The sequence below is a fragment of the Bos indicus x Bos taurus genome, chromosome 4 (assembly GCF_003369695.1).
Source record: "Bos indicus x Bos taurus breed Angus x Brahman F1 hybrid chromosome 4, Bos_hybrid_MaternalHap_v2.0, whole genome shotgun sequence".
NCBI classification, from domain to species: Eukaryota; Metazoa; Chordata; class Mammalia; order Artiodactyla; family Bovidae; genus Bos; species Bos indicus x Bos taurus.
The window spans coordinates 695,317-710,118 of NC_040079.1; the positions used below are offsets into that span (position 1 = coordinate 695,317).

Here is a 14,802-nt window from a genome sequence, read left to right on the forward strand (position 1 = left end):
CCTGCCACATAAGCGCCTTCTCTTGCCTTCTGTCTTGATGACTCTGTTTAGAGTGTTACCTTGACTTTTGAACTTCAAATTGCATTTCTGACACTCTGACAGGTTTAAAATCGTCTCTTGGATCTCCCGCAGGATAGTCAGTGTCTGCAAGTCTGTGTAATTAGGAAGAACTGGAGCACACGTTGGGCCCAGACTCCCTGTGTCGTCCTGGCAGCTCTGGAGGCCAGGAGTGGGCTTCGAAAGATGCTTGTATTTAAACCCCAGGGTGCTCAGGTTTCTGTTTTGTTGGTAGGAGTGTGTTATTTACATGGCTGCTGTGTCATAGCTTTTCTTCCAAGGAGCAAGCGCTTTTAATTCATGGCTGCAGTCACCATCCACACTGATTTTGGAGCCCAAGAAAATAAAATCTGTCAGGGTTTCCACTTTTTACCCATCTATTTGGCATGAAGTGATGGGACCAGTGGCCATGATCTTAGTTTTTTGAATATTGTTTTAAGCCAGCTTTTTCACTCTCCTCTTTTACTTTCATCAAGAGGCTCTTTAGTTCCTCTTCACTTTCTGCCAATAAAGTGGTATCATCTGCATATCTGAGGTTGTTGATATTTTCTCCAGCAATCTTGATTCCAGCTTGTGATTCACCCAGCCCAGTGTTTCTCATCATGTACTCTGCATATAAGTTAAATAAACCAGCAGCCTTGACGTGCTCCTTTCCCAGTTTTGAACCAGACAGTTGTTTCATGTCTGGTTCTAACTGTTGCTTCTTGACCTGCATATAGATTTCTCAGAGACAGGTACAATATTTCCATATCTTGAAGAATTTTCCACAGTTCATTTTGATCCACACAGCCAATGGCTTTTGTGTGTGTTACTCAGTCGTGTCCAACTCTTTGTAATCCTGTGGACTGTAGCCCTCCGTCCATGGGATTCTCCAGGCAAGAATACTGAAGTGGGTAGCCATTACCTCCTCCAGGGAATCTTCCCGACCCAGGGAATGAACCCAGTTCTCCTGCATTGCAGGTGGATTCTTTACCATCTGAGCCACCGGGGTGTAGGAATCAGATGTTTTTCTGGAATTCCCTTGCTTTTTTGTGTGATCCAATGGATGTTGGCAATTTGGTCTCTGGTTCCTCTGCCTTTTCTAAATCCAGCTGTTCATTTTTTCCATGACATTTCCTAAATGGTAATTCCTTGTTTATTTTTAATTAAAAAAAATTTCTTCCATGCTTATATGTAAATTCAGGAATTTTTCAACTGGTTTCTGAGTCAAATCTGGTATTTGTTTCCCAAGAAAATAACGATTTGCCCAGATTTTCATTAAGCATAGTTGTATATAGTGTATATTTTTAACTTTTGTCTTACAATGGGCTGCTTTACCAAGACTCTTTCATTTTAATAGTTCATTTGATTCTTTGTAATTCAAAGAAGTCAGATGTAAGGACTGTAATGTGGTTTTTGGGAAACGCTTCCATCTTCAGACTAGAGCTTTGGTCCTGGAAGCTTCCCTGGCCCATGCCTTGGTTCTGCTTCCTTCCCTCCTCCTTCTCCCCTCCCCTTCCTTCTCTGCGTGTCTGTCCTGACGCTGGCTCTCATTCTCAGTCTTGTCTGGGTGTCGTCTCCTCCACCACAGCTCCCAGCTCTGTGGTTTGCATGTTAACCAAGCTTTTCATGTTTCCAGGTCTGGCCTCCCTGTGGCCGCCTGGGTTCTCCGTGGGGATGGCTCTGTCCTATGAGTCTGTGGTCCAGACTCCATCATCACTCTTCCCTCTTTTTCTAATCAAACCTCCTGTTTTCTATGAGTCTTCACTCAGCTAGCTTTACATCTGGCCTGTTGTCCTGTTATCTCCTTTTCTGTAGTTGGCATTTCCCTAAATTTTACTGAGAACAAAAATCAGATGCTTTTTAGAGTGTATGGGTTTCTGATAGTAATTGTTAAAAGCACGTTTCTCGCACCAGCCACGCAGGTTTGCCTTTCATGTCACAGAATCATTTTTCACCCTCACGCTCTTGTTTTGGTGTCTGATGTTGACTGTAGCTGTTCTTTATCCTCACGACGAGGAAGCATGTATTCAGGCTGATCCTGCCCAGGGCAGGACATGTGGGTGTCTTGGATCTCGGGGGAGAGTGGTGTCGTCATGGTTGGGCAGCACCCCCCAACCACGAATGCCCACCCTGGCCTGTTTCTTTCATGGCCTCGCCGGGCAGGGGCACCCTGCTCCTGCCCACTGGCTGCTGGCCGGGTGTTGAGGGCTTGGTCCTTGGACACTGGGTGGTAATGTAGCGCTCACAACCCACCTCCTCTTTCTTCACCTTTGTCCCACGCATTTTTGTCCTAAAATCATCATTCTCACATGGACCCTGGGGCAGAGAAACCAGACCTGAGGTTCCCCACGGGCTCATCCCCACCTTCTGGGTGAACTTGCCTTTCCGAGCTGAGCCAGTTCCCCGACCCTTGTGTGAACCTGTTCAAGTCCCAGGGGAAGAGGACAGGTCTTTGCAGCTTTGGTGGGTTTGCACCGCTGCAGCAGGAGCACCCACCAGAAGCTGGGAGAGGGATGACTTCACCCTCCTCTCCGTGCACGTCCTTATTTATCTTCAAGGATTTTTTCCACCCGCAAACCTGGAGGCAGAAATTAGTTATGTGGCAGCTGGTTCGGATCTGGGCGACCAGAGGTAAAGGGAAAAGCCTCGGAGCCGGCCGCCAGCCCAGCTGGGAGTGATGATTGATTTAGCAGGAGCATTCCTTGAGCCAGGCCCCCAAACATGGCGAGAGACCTGCCCATAACCGTGTGGCCTCCCGTCCTTCAAACAGCGTTGAGTGCCAGTCGCCAAGCCGCTGCTCTGGCTCTGGTGCCGTGGGGAACGCTGGAGGGGCCCCTGCTGTTCAGGTTGCCATGGCGACCTCTCATTACCGCAGACCTGTCGGGAGAGCGAGCACTCGCGGTGGTTCACGTGTGTCCTGCTGCGTCCTGTTTCGCTTGTGTTCATGTGCATGTGTGGTGCACACTGGCGCACACGCCAGGGCCCTGGATGGGCACAGGCTTCTGGCGCCGCCCGCCCCCACCCCTGCACACTTCAGTCTGCACCCCTGCCCTGGAGAGTAAATACCACGCGGCTTGTGGTTGGAGGAAGGAAGAGAAGTCCATGCACAAAAAACTGTGTAGACCCAAGCTATGGAAATTTATTCCTTTCATTTCTGTGAACCTTTTAAAAAATATAAACACTTTCTGTAGAAAATTAGGGCAGGCATGCAAAAACATCTCACATTTTGCAAATGGGTATTAATTTTCTATAGAATTAAAAGGACTTTTTCTTAACTAACTGAATATTCTCTATCCACTGAGCCCCTAAATATCTCATACAGTCATAATATGATAATTTAAATGTAATGGCTTGTTCTTGGGACCTCAGGAGTTTAGAAGATTGATCAAAAGTACCAGTCCTCACCCTGTTGCTTTTGCCACGACCTGGTGACACACAGGGGCAAAGCTGGGCTTGAGTTGCTGACCTTCCCGCGGGTTAACTGCGAGCCTGGCTATGGCTGCACTGCCCTGCAGTCAGCAGGGGCCCCAAGACAGCAGGTGCCTGCGGGTGTTTGTCAAGGTCAGCTCTCTGCGGACGCCAGGCGCCTTAGAGGGTGCTGCCAATAGTTTATAACTTTTTGACAAAATTGTAATTCAAAAAGGGTGTGGCCCACTTACACGCTTCCAAGATTATTTAGTTTTGAAATGGACAAACCTGTCACACTCACCACATGCCAGCAGCCAGACTGTCAGCCCCCAGAGCCGTTGCCAACCCTTTGGGCAGAGCCTCGCTTTGCTGTCGCTCGTGCCTCCTTCATTACCGGGCAAGAAAAAGTTTCTGTGTGTGTGCAAGTGTGTGTGTGTGTGTGTGTATGTATATGTGTGTGTGTATGTGAGTGTATCTGTGTGTATGTGTAACTGTGAGTGTATGTATGTATATGTGTGAGTGTATATGTGTGTATGTGTGAGTGTGTATGTGTGTGAGTGTATGTGTGAGTGTGAATGTATATGTGTGTAAATGTGTGTATGTATATGTGTGTATGCATCTGTAGAGTGTGTATAAGTGTGTATGTGTGTGTATGTGTGTGAATGTAAGTTTGTGTGTGTGTGTGTATATAAATGTGTGAGTCTGTGTGTCTGTGTGTGAGTGTGTGTATGTATATCTGTGTGTGTGACTCTATGTACGAGTGCATGTGTGTATGTGTGTGTGTATATGTGTGTATGTATTTGTGAGTGTGTACATGTGTGAGTGTATGTGTGTGTGTCTATGTGTGAGGGAGTGTGTATGTATATGCATGTGTGTGAGTGTATATGTGTGAGTGTATGTGTATATATGTGAGTGTGTATGTGTGTGTATACGTGTGTGTGTGTATGTGAATGTATGTGTGTATGTGTGTGTGCATGTGGGTATGTATATGTGAGTGTGTGTCTGTGAGTGTATATGTGTGTGGGAGGGTGTATATGTGTGTGTGTATGTGTGTGTATATGTGTGTGTGTCTATGTAAATGTATATGTATGTGTGTATGTATATGTGTGAGTGTGTGTCTGTGAGTGTATATGTCTGTGTGGGTGTACATGTGTGAGTGTGTGTGTGAGTCTATGTGTGTATATGTTTGTGTGTGTGAGTCTGTGTGAGTGTATATGGGTGTGTATGTGTGTGGGAGGGTGTATATGTGTGTATGTATATGTGTGTGTGTCTCTGTGTGCGTGTATGTGTATATGTATATGTGTGTGTGCGCGTGTGTGTATGTGTGAGTGTATGCGTGTATGTATATGTGTGTGTGGGTGTACATGTGTGTATGCATGTGTGAGTCTGTGTGTGAGTGAGTGTATATGTTTGTGTGTGTGAGTCTGTGTGTGCATGTGTGTCTGCGTGTGCTCTCTGTGCCAGCCTTCCTGTGGCCGTCTGGCTCCGCTGCCCGGCCGCACGGTGTTCTGACGTTTGGTGACGGCAGGTGGAGGCGTCCTCAGCTCTCCACTCTGGGGCTGGGTCTTGGTTGCATCAGAGGAAAGGTCAGGATCAGACGGTGCACAGGAAGGGCAACGACACCAGACAGCGAGGAGAGAGACCAGACGTGGGCGAGGGGAGCAGGGACCGAGGCCGGCATTCAGAGAGAAGTGAGGCTGACCGCAGGGGGATGGTCCGCAGGCCGCGCAGACCACCGGGAGCGCTCTGCACCTCCGCCCCTGGCGCACCGTGCACCGCCGTCGAGACACCCGGAGGCCTGAGCCGCCCAGAGCCCCGGGTGACTGACCGTGGGCAGGGCAGGCCTGGGCGCTGCCTTCCCAAGGCCCGCGTGGGCTCATCCGTGGGGCCGCTGAGGACACAGGTCCTTCATGTCCACACCTCCGTGGGCCCCACCTGGAAGGTCCGCTGGTCGACTCCCCCGGCCGGCTCCGGCTGGCTGCAGAGCCTGTACTCAGATCCCGTGGCTCCATTTGCAGCATCTCGAGAACCTGCTGTGTGTCCCCCGTGGTCTCTGAGGCTGAAAATTAAGCTCAGACTTGGTGAAGCCTCGGTCAGCGGTGCCCAGGGCGTGCTGGGTGTGGTGGGCGCTGGGGCCCAGGCCCCTGTCTGGGGGACTGTTAGTGAGGCCCTGCTTCTGCTTGTGCCCCAGCTCTCGGTTCCGAGAGGACACCCGTCTGTGAGTGCAGGGCCTGGTATTAAAGCTGTCAGAGAGGACAGTGGCTTCCTGCGGCCCTGAGCTAATGAGGCTGGCTGCACACCCCTCTCCTCAGGCACCTGGGCTCTTGCAGGGACTGCCATTCTTAATCTTATTTTAATTTTCAGATAAATTACTTTCATTATCCTCCCATTTACCGTACCACGTGTGCACCCCTGCCTATTAACGTCTGCCAGCTCCTCTGTGAGCTCAGTGTTCAGTGGCCGTGGCGGCAGTGCAGTCATGAAGGACCATGCGTATTGGTTTACAGGGATTATTATTTTTTACTCTTTGAGAAAACATCGTAGAGAGTTGCTAAAACTGGTACTTCTGCTGGACACCATGACGTGTGAGGACAGTGACTATTAGTGATTGTCGGGATGAGGCCCCTACATCTGGCTGGCTCTCCATCAGGTCCGTCCAGGGGCTGCCAGGGGCCAGACCGGTGGTCAGCCTCGCTGGATGTCTCTTTGCCATCAGGAAACCAAATGAAGTTGTTTTTCAAAATTTACGATTTAAACACGCACCCCCGCCCCCCGTCCCCGCCCCCCAGAAGCCACTTTTGTCCAAACTGAAACCATGGCAGCTCCGAGCTGCGTCCTGGGCTGCTGCACTGTTTTCTTGTCTCTATGAGGTCTTGGGTTTAGATGACAAGCCCCGACCCACACATGGACAGCTCTGGACCGTGGGTTCTGGCTCCTTGGCCTTGGGTCAGCGAGGCTACTTCCTCACCTCCAGGCAGCTCTCCAGCCGTCACTTCTTGCCATCTGGAATTCACAGCCTGGTGAGTCTGCAGGCCTGTCCGCATCACTCGTCTCCACGTGGAGAGCTTCTCTGTCCATCATCCCTCATTCTTTGGTCAAGTATTTATCACTCTTTAAGAATCATTGTGAAATACACATGGCATTAAGTTTACCAGGATTCCCTCTTAGTAAGACTGCATTTCCAGTGGTTCCAGGGAGGGGGGCATGTGTTCAGTTCTCTGGTTGGGGAGCTAAGATCCCACGTGCCATGCAGCGCGGCCAAAAGATTAAAAAAGAAAGCAGAATGTTTAGTGACAAAAATGAGATGCACAGCACAATACCATTAACATAGCAAGAACCCACGCATGTAAATAACACACGCCCTTGAAGCTTACATTTAACCTGGACGCACGGTTCTGTGGCTCTCAGCACGTTCGCACTGTCGTGCAGCCATCACCACCGTCACCTCCGGATGCTTCACCTTCCCAAACAGAGCCTTTCTCTTCATCACACGAGAGCCCCCACCCCAGCCGCCGGGACCCACATCTACATTCCGCGTGTGTGAGCCTGATCATTGTGGGTGCTTCTCAGATGGCATAGTGGTAAAGAATCCGCCTGCCAACGCAGGAGGTGCAGGAGACGAGGGGAATGAGTCTGTGCTAACTCCGGGAAGTAGTGGAGGGCAGAGGAGCCTGGCGTGCTGCAGGCTGTGGGGTCACAGAGAGCCAGACATGACCTAGCGACCGAGCCGCAGCAAGCTGCTGGCGGAAGAGGAGTCACGCGGTGCTCGTCCCTCTGCGTGGGGCTCATGCCAGTCAGCCTGACGACCTCAGGGTTCTTTCCTGTTGTAGCGGGGTCGAGGTGTCTGTCCTTCCTTTCTCCGGCTGGATCGTGGGCGGACATTTGGTTCACATGTTCAGCCATCAGTGGACCCTTGCGTGGCCTCCTGGCTGCTGTGCCCTCCTGGCTGCTGTGCCCATGCAGGTACAAATATCTCCCTAAGGCCGTGCGTTAGGCTTCGGTGCGTTATTCTTAAGTAACTTCCACGGGCCAAGCATTCTGGTGAGCGGGGCGCACCTTCCGTACTGCAGGGGGACAGACGGGTAAGGATGGTTCCCGAGTGTAGGACTCACTGGGCCCCGGGGGCGGCAGGAGAGGGGGTCGTGGGAGAGAGATCCGGGGGCCCAGACTGGGCTCGGGGTGGGGAGGCCCTGGACTGCTGGGCGGACACGAGAAGGGGTGGGGCCTCCCACACGGCTGAGCACGCGGAGCGCGGGGGCGGGCCGGAGCAGAGGGCAGCAGAGCGGTCATCGGCAGCTGCGCGGCCGTTGCTCGGCGCTCAGCTGGTCCGCCTGGGCTCGAAGGCACAGCTGTGGGTGACTCAACGGGTGGGACCCTCCATTCTGAGGAGCTGCCCTCACCCTGTGAGAGTGGAGGGGCCGGGAGGGGGAGAAGAGAAGGGGGGAGGGCTGGGGCCTGACGCTAAGGCTGGTGTGGACGAGTCCCCGCCCCTCCCCTCCCCCTCCCCCTCCCCCCTCCCTTCCCCCTCCCCCTCCCCCTCCCCCTCCCCCTCCCCCCTCCCTTCCCCACGCCCTGGGAGGTGGAACAGGAGTGGGTGCAGGGCAGGTGATGGACGGCTGTTTCTGAGTGACTGTCAGCGTCCCGATAAGATGAGGCCGACAGCTGCTGCTCCCGGGATCCCACATGACGCGCCGTTCTCCTTCACCGCTGCTGACGGCCCGCAGCGCCAGGCCTTTCTATTCTCCTCGGAATAGTCAACGGAACGGTCCAGGCTGATAAGAGGAGCGGCCCCGTTACCTGGCAACGGGCTGGAGCGGAGGGCTGCTGATGGGAAGATCAGCTGCGGCGATAAACCGCCTTCCTTCCCCGCTGCTTCTCTGTGGACCACAGCAGACAGCCGCAGCAGCCCCAGAGACTTGGGCGGAGTCTGAGCTCCCAAAGGAAGGTTACTGCGTGCCCTTGAGTCAGCCTTGGGCAGGTGCCCCCGCCAGGAGGAGCCTGGCTTCCTGGAACCTGCAGCGGAGGTCTTTAAGGAAGCAGGGCAAAGAAGGAAAGAAAGAAAGAAAGCAAGCGAAGTCGCTCAGTCATGTCTGACTCTTTGTGATTCCATGGACTGTAGCCCACCAGGTTCCTCCATCCATGGAATTTTCTAGGCAAGAGTACTGGAGTGGGTTGCCATTTCCTTCTCCAAGGAAGCAGGGGAAGCACCATTGAAATCCCGCAGCCTGGCCGGCATGTCAGCCAGGCCAGGCAGAGACAGCAGCAGGGTGGGCTGGCCTGGGGGCAGAGTCAGCCCCATTGGGACCCTGAGAGCTGGCAGCGAGGCTTGACCATCGGGTGCTGTTGGTGGTTTGGTTCCTGCTTCTTCATGGTCTTTCTTCCAGTAAATGCCTTTCGTGTGGATGAGACCTGCTGGCCACCGCATCAGGACGCTGCCTCCCTGCCCGCAGGCCTGTGTCCACTCCACTCTCCTCTGCCCTTGAATCTTGCCTTTTGTCTGCTGGTCATTCATACAAGATCGTGGAATTTTAGAACTGGGAAAGGTTCAGATCATTTGGTTCTCTTCCGTTATTTTCAGAAACAAACAAAATCCAAACCCCAGACCCCTGAGGACCTGAGAGGTGGCAGCTACACTGGCTGTGTGGGCTCCTCCAGGCCAGGCCCCTGGCTGGCACTGCAAGGCTGAATGACCACCTCACGTTTCCGCTGGTCCACGGGAACGTTCTGTCCTGGTCATTTCATCGGATTTCAAGTAGAAAAGGCAAAGGCAATTTGGCCGCTAGAAACTATAGCGTTTTTACTATGATACTCGGCTGCTCAGATACAAGGTGAGCTCCGTCTCCATCACTGCATTTCCTTCTGTGCACAGCTGGTGCAGGTCCAGAGTCTGGCTCCTGACTCTGCTTCCTCTGAGGCCTGCCTGCCGGAACTGGAACTCTGGTTGCCTTTCAGACGGGAGTTTGCTGTGACGGTGTTTGATCATGTTCTGCTTTCCTCTGACGACAGCAGTGAAGGGAGCTGTGGGAGCCTGGTGCGTCTGAGCTGAAACATGATGTCCTCGCTGAGGAGCAGAGGGAAGCAGGCGGCCTGCCGGCGGCTGGAGGGCAACCCCCATGGGCCCCGCTGTGCTGCCTTCGGCTCTCTGTGGGACGAAAGGCCCGGTGCAGGATGAGGGGGTGCTGGCAGGGCGAGCTGCTGCTCAGAAGGGGTGAAGCGGGGCAGGTCCTGCTCTCAGAACAGCTGGAGGCTCACCTGTGCCCAGGGGTTTGCACTCGAGCCCAGAGTCCTCCAGCTGAAGAGACCTTAAGAAAGGTCTGATTTGGTAGTTGTATTTCAGGAACTGGCGTGCAGAGAAGGGAGGCCGTGCGCCCGGGCTGCACAGCAGGTTGGGGAAGCACCAGGACGGGGGCCTGGGTCCTGCTGCTGCCTCCTTGCCCTTTAGTGGGGCTCAGGACACGGCGTAGGTGGGGCAGGCACGGTTGTGCCACCTGGGGAGGGGGCCGCAGCTCCAGTCAAAAATCCAGCAAAAAATTATCGATGTTTTCCCTTTCCAGAGGAAGAGATCAGCCTCCCATTCTAGACCCGTGCTAGACTGACTCCACACGAGCCCCTCTGAACTGCTGGCAGCATGCTTGGTCGCCTGGGAGGCAGCCGTCTCGTCCCTGGGGCCTCAGCGTCCCTCCGGTCCTGTCTTGGCACCCACCCGCTCTCCGTCCCAGTCTCCTGCCCTGCAGATAAAGGGGGCTGGGGGTGCGGCCCCGGAATTCCGCTGAGCTCATCAAGCTTTGGGGTCTTCAGTCCTTGTCCGCACCTGTGGCTGCTGTGGTCACTCTGCAGGGAGGTCTGGGGGACTTCCAGACCGTGCTCCCCTGGAGGCCCGTGGGCAGTGCCCGCGTTCTGTGCTCTGTGACACCTCCTCCCAGAACACACCCTGGACCCCAGAGCCCCTCTGGGCCGCACGCCCCCCCCGTACATGCATGCTCACCTCTGACGAGGCCGTGGGTCTGTCCAGCTCTTCCATCTGCACTGCCCCACCCTCGCCGAGGCCCCCACCCCCCACGGGCAGCTCCCTTCAGCCCCGCGGCTCCCTGCGTGGAATCGCCCCAGCTCAGCGCCTCCTGCGCTCCTGGAGGACGGCCGCCTCTCCGCCCAGACTCCACCCTCGCCCTCGCGTCCGCCGGACCCACCGCTTACTCTAGCCTCGGAGCTCTGCCCTCTTGGCCCTGGTGACCGTCCATCCCGCTGCCCAGCCTGCATGGCCCTGGCAGCCCCCTGCGGCCGTCCCCTGGGTCCTCCACCTCCTGTGGGTGGAGCAGCTGATGCCCCTCTGCTGTCCTCGAGGCCCGTCCCCTGTTGCCCACATCACAGTTAGAGGTGGATGCTGCTTGTGGGAGGGGTGCCCCTGAGCCCAGAGGCCCCGAGAGCAGAGCCTGTGTCGTCCATTTGCCCCGAGCGCCTGTCCTGTGGCTCTTCTGCCTGCTTGTCCCGCGGGGCGTTAGGGCAGGGCCGTGTCCCGGGGTCGGGGCAGCACAGGGCAGCATGAATGGAGACGAGTCCACTGTGAGAGCAGGAAGGGCCTCACAGACTCGCCGTAGACACGGGCCGGACGTGCGCGGCTGTGCTGAGCAGAGTGCAGCCTGCCCGTCTGTGGAGGTGGACAAGAGAGCGCTGAAGCTCTTTGTTGAGGAACAGGTGGGGCGGGGGGTCAGGTTTCTGGGATGAGTGTGGAGGTTGGAAAAGCAACTTCCTTGTTCTATTGCTGAGTTTGACAGATAAAAAAACGTAGGAGCCTGTGTGTGTGTGTGTATACACACACACACATTCACGTGGACTCACGCGCACACACATTATATTGCTGTTCAGTCACCAGGTCAAGTCTGACTCTGTGACCCCCTGGACTGCAGCACGCCAGGCTTCTCTGTCCCTCAGCATCTCCCAGAGTTTGTACAAGTTAGTGTCCATTGACTTCGTGATGCCAACCATCTCATCCTCTGCTGCCCCCTTCTTCTGCCCTCAGTCTTTCCCAGCACCAGTGCCTTTTCCAGTGAGTCAGCTCTTCACATCAGGTGCCAAAGGACTGGAGCTTCAGCTACATCATCAGTGCTTCCAGTGAATATTCAGCGTTGATCTCCTTTAGGATGGACTGGTTTGACCTCCTTGCAGTCCAAGGGACTCTCAAGAGAACTCTCCAGCACCACAGTTCAAAGGCATCAATTCTTCAGTGCTCTGCCTTTTTTATGGTCCAACTCTCACATCTGCACATGACTACTGGAAAAAGCATAGCCCTGACTAGACGGACCTTTGTCAGAAAAGGGACACCTTTGGTTTTTTTTTTTAATATTTATTTAGCTGTACCAGGTCTTATTTGTGACATGCGAGACCTAGTTCCCTGACCAGGGATCGAGCCCAGGCCCCCTGCACTGGGCACACAGAGTCTTAGCCACTAGACCACCAGGGAAGTCCCGACACCTTTGGTTTTTAATACACTGTGTGGGTTTGTCATAGCTTTCCTTGCAAGAAGCTATCATCTCTAATTTCATGGCTGCAGTCACCATTCGTAGTGATTTCAGAGCCAAGAAGAGGAAATCTGTCACTGTTTCCACTGTTTCCCCATCTATTTGCCATGAAGTGATGGGACTGGATGCCACGATCTCAGTTTTTTAACATTGTCTTTTAAGCTGGCTTTCTCACTGTCCTCTTTGACACTTACAAGAGGCTCCTTGGTTCCTCTTCACTTTCTGCCATTAAAGTGTTGTCATCTGCGTGTCTGAGGTTGTTGACATTTCTCCTGGCAATCTTGATTCCACCCTATAACTCATCCAGCCCAGCACTTTGCATGATGTGCTCTACATATAAGTTAGATAAACAGGTTGACAGTAAACAGACGTGTCACGCTGTGCAGGGCCACCCGAGATGAACAGGCCACAGTGGAGAGTTCTGACAAAACGTGACCCGCTGGAGGGGGAGTGGCAGCCGCTCCAGAGCTCTTGCCGTGGGAACCCACGAACTGTTTAAAAGACACGCATTATCAGTTCAGTTCATTCATTCAGTTTCCAACTCTTTGTGACCCCGTGAATCACAGCACGCCAGGCCTCCCTGTCCATCACCAACTCCCGGAGTTCACTCAGACTCACGTCCATCGAGTCAGTGATGCCATCCAGCCATCTCATCCTCTGTCATCCCCTTCTCCTCCTGCCCCCAATCCCTCCCAGCATCAGAGTCTTTTCCAATGAGTCAACTCTTCGCATGAGGTGGCCAAAGTACTGGAGTTTCAGCTTCAGCATCATTCCCTCCAAAGAAATCCCAGGGCTGATCTCCTTCAGAATGGACTGGTTGGATCTCCTTGCAGTCCAAGGGACTGGCAAGAGTCTTCTCCAACACCACAGTTCAAAAGCATCAATTCTTCAGTGCTCAGCTTTCTTCACAGTCCAACTCTCACATCCATACATGACCACAGGAAAAACCATAGCCTTGACTAGACAGACCTTTGTTGGCAAAGTACTGTCTCTGCTTTTGAATATGTTATCTAGGTTGGTCATAACTTTCCTTCCAAGGAGTAAGCGTCTTTTAATTTCATGGCTGCAATCACCATCTGCAGTGATCCCCCAAAAATAAAAGTCTGACACTGTTTCCACTGTTTCCCCATCTATTTCCCATGAAGTGATGGGACCAGATGCCATGATCTTAGTTTTCTGAATGTTGAGCTTTAAGCCAACTTTTTCACTCTCCTCTTTCACTTTCATCAAGAGGCTTTTTAGTTCCTCTTCACTTTCTGCCATAAGGGTGGTGTCATCTGCATATCTGAGGTTATTGATATTTCTTCCGGCAATCTTGATTCCAGCTTGTGCTTCTTCCAGCCCAGTGTTTCTCATGATGTACTCTGCATATAAGTTAAATAAGCAGGGTGACAATATACAGCCTTGACGTACTCCTTTTCCTATTTGGAACCAGGCTGTTGTTCCATGTCCAGTTCTAACTGTTGCTTCCTGACCTGCATATAGGTTTCTCAAGAGGCAGGTCAGGTGCTCTGGTATTCCCATCTCTTTCAGAATTTTCCACAGTTTATTGTGATCCACACAGTCAAAGGCTTTGGCATAGTCAATAAAGCAGAAATAGATGTATTTCTGGAACTCTCTTGCTTTTTCCATGATCCAGCGGATGTTGGCAATTTGATCCCTGGTTCCTCTGCCTTTTCTAAAACCAGCTTGAACATCTGGAAGTTCATGGTTCATGTATTGCTGAAGCCTGGCTTGGAGAATTTTGAGTATGACTTTATTAGCGTGTGAGATGAGTGCAATTGTGCAGTAGTTTGAGCATTCTTTGGCATTGCCTTTCTTTGGGATTGGAATGAAAACTGACCTTTTCTAGTCCTGGGGCCACTGCTGAGTTTTGCAAATTTGGTGGCATATTGAGTGCAGCACTTTCACAGCATCATCTTTCAGGATTTGAAATAGCTCAACTGGAATTCCATCACCTCCACTAGCTTTGTTCGTGGTGATGCTTTCTAAGGCCCACTTAACTTCACATTCCAGGATGTCTGGCTCTAGGTCAGTGATCACACCATCGTGATTATCTGGGTCATGAAGATCTTTTTTGTACAGTTCTTCTGTGTATTCTTGCCATCTCTTCTTAATATCTTCTGCTTCTGTTAGGTCCATACCATTTCTGTCCTTTATCGAGCCCATCTTTGCATGAAATGTTCCCTTGGTATCTCTAATTTTCTTGAAGAGATCTCTAGTCTTTCCCATTCTGTTGTTTTCCTCTTATTTCTTTGCATTGATCGCTGAGGAAGGCTTTCTTATCTCTTCTTGCTATTCTTTGGAGCTCTGCATTCAGATGCTTATATCTTTCCTTTTCTCCTTTACTTTTAACTTCTCTTCTTTTCACAGCTATTTGTAAGGCCTCCCCAGACATCCATTTTGCTTTTTTGCATTTCTTTTCCACGGGGATGGTCTTGATCCCTGTCTCCTGTGCAATGTCACGAACCTCATTCCATAGTTCATCAGGCACTCTGTCTATCAGATCTAGGCCCTTAAATCTATTTCTCACTTCCATTGTATAATCATAAGGGATTTGATTTAGCTCATACCTGAATGGTCTAGTGGTTTCCCTACTTTCTTCACTTTAAGTCTGAATTTGGCAATAAGGAATTCATGGTCTGAGCCACAGTCAGCTCCTGGTCTTGTTTTTGCTGACTGTATAGAGCTTCTCCATCTTTGGCTGCAAAGAATATAATCCATCTGATTTCGGTGTTGACCATCTGGTGATGTCCATGTATAGAGTCTTCTCCTGTGTTATTGGAAGTGGTGTTTGCTATGACCAGTGCGTTCTCTTGGCAAACTCTATTAGTCTTTG

At 52.2% G+C, this 14,802-nt stretch overlaps 1 protein-coding gene and 2 long non-coding RNA genes across 3 annotated transcripts in view; 2 read left to right on the forward strand and 1 right to left on the reverse strand.

Annotated features, from left to right (window-relative positions):
- The window catches only part of PTPRN2 (protein tyrosine phosphatase, receptor type N2), a 598,332-nt gene that overhangs the window by 128,757 nt on the left and 454,773 nt on the right, over positions 1–14,802 (forward strand). The window lies entirely within an intron of this gene.
- Positions 6,770–8,553, reverse strand: LOC113890942. The gene is made up of 2 exons (XR_003510622.1): positions 8,245–8,553; positions 6,770–7,511 (listed from the first exon to the last, which is right to left on the reverse strand). It is a non-coding gene; the product is annotated as an uncharacterized LOC113890942 (long non-coding RNA).
- LOC113890943 lies at positions 9,282–10,816 on the forward strand. The gene is made up of 2 exons (XR_003510623.1): positions 9,282–9,478; positions 10,002–10,816. It is a non-coding gene; the product is annotated as an uncharacterized LOC113890943 (long non-coding RNA).